The sequence below is a fragment of the Astatotilapia calliptera genome, chromosome 22 (assembly GCF_964374335.1).
Source record: "Astatotilapia calliptera chromosome 22, fAstCal68.1, whole genome shotgun sequence".
Classification (NCBI taxonomy): domain Eukaryota; kingdom Metazoa; phylum Chordata; class Actinopteri; order Cichliformes; family Cichlidae; genus Astatotilapia; species Astatotilapia calliptera.
Window position 1 is genome coordinate 29,584,289 of NC_137442.1, and position 1,479 is coordinate 29,585,767.

The following is a 1,479-nucleotide window of genomic DNA, read 5'->3' on the forward strand; positions in this document are numbered from 1 at the left end:
CAGTTGGCCAATCACACGCCGAGGATTACTACAAATGAGCAGCTCCCCCTGCCAGCTGCTGGCTGCTGCTTTGACAAACATTTGCGAACAGGCTTCTTTATATTGTGTGTGGTGGGAGGCTGGACAGGTAAGTAGTGATGGGCAGATGAAGCCCCATGAAGCACTGAAGCTTTTCATCCAATTGGTTCACCCCAACGCGAAGCTTCATGAAGCTTCATTTGCTCTAGCAGGACACCTACTGGATGTAAAAATATTAGTTGGCATGAATTTGAAGAGTGTGGCATTTTGCACACAGCCTGTAAATGTCAACAACAAAAGGAGTGTGTAAAACATGTATATTGTAGTGATGGCAGTATACTGTGTATATTTATAGTGGCAGTATGGGAAATGATTATTTGGAAATGCTTGAAATGGAAATGATCATTTACTGTGAGGTGAGGTGTGGTTGGGGTGTGGACAGTGGTTGTGCTTTTGTAACGTTGAGGTATGGACAGCTACACACTGAGGCTTTGAGCCTCAGTCCTGCCTGTTCACATTTTATTCTGTAAAAACTAAATTTTCACTGCTTTTATGACCTTTTAGTGGGGAGAACATAGCTAGGATTTAATGATTTAACAAATCTTTTGAATCCTTTGTCCTCCACAATGCTAAATGGCTGGGAGTCCTCAATCACCATGCTGACCAGGTCTTCATCTATTTGAGATTGTTCTCCTGAGGAAAGACAATAAAGACAAAGCACAAATATAAATATCACACACGTAACTTATTACAGCTGTATAATATTGTTATATCATTTAGTAACATTACTGCATGCTATATTATCATGACATTTGATGGCTCACCTGGTCTTGCTCCACAATCGGTGTTCCCCTTATTCTCATGCAAAGCTCTGTAGTGCCTAAGCATGGATGAGGTGTTGCTGTTATATCCCAGCTCCCTGGCACATAGCAAACACTTCACCTTGTACAAAAGTCAAGACAGCTCAACATAAATTGTATTGCACCATCAGTATCATGAAAATACATCTTCTGTAGAAATTTACATACCTTGTTGGGAGGAATAAAATCAAAATGTTCCCACACAGGGGAGGACATCCTCCTCTTCTTAGCTGGCTCCATTCTCTCCTGACCTTCTCTCCTCACTCTCATAAACCTCCAAACGGTCTCCAAACTCTCTCTAACCGCAACTCTCCATCAAACACCCACATTTTGAATGAAGTCTGAGGGGTTTATATCGCTGTCATATCTCGCGGCAAAGTTCGAACCACTTCATGAACCAGTCACGTGGTATAGCCGGGCAGCGAGGCTTCGGACGTCATCATTTTCAGCTCCTCCCATAAATGAAGCAAGCCTCGATACGCGCTTCGCGGAAACGCCCCCTCCATTACTCGACACACGCTCCGAAGCCTCGATACAGAACGTCCCATCACTACAGGTAAGCTGGGGTACCATATACACTGGTTGTAGGTTTTACTCTGTT

General features: G+C 43.4%; 1 long non-coding RNA gene across 1 annotated transcript; it reads right to left on the reverse strand.

Moving 5' to 3' along the window:
- Positions 1–508: 508 nt before the first annotated feature.
- On the reverse strand, positions 509–1,174 carry LOC145423604 (uncharacterized). Its single transcript, XR_013904660.1, has 2 exons — positions 1,047–1,174; positions 509–960 (listed from the first exon to the last, which is right to left on the reverse strand). It is a non-coding gene; the product is annotated as an uncharacterized LOC145423604 (long non-coding RNA).
- Positions 1,175–1,479: the final 305 nt, after the last annotated feature.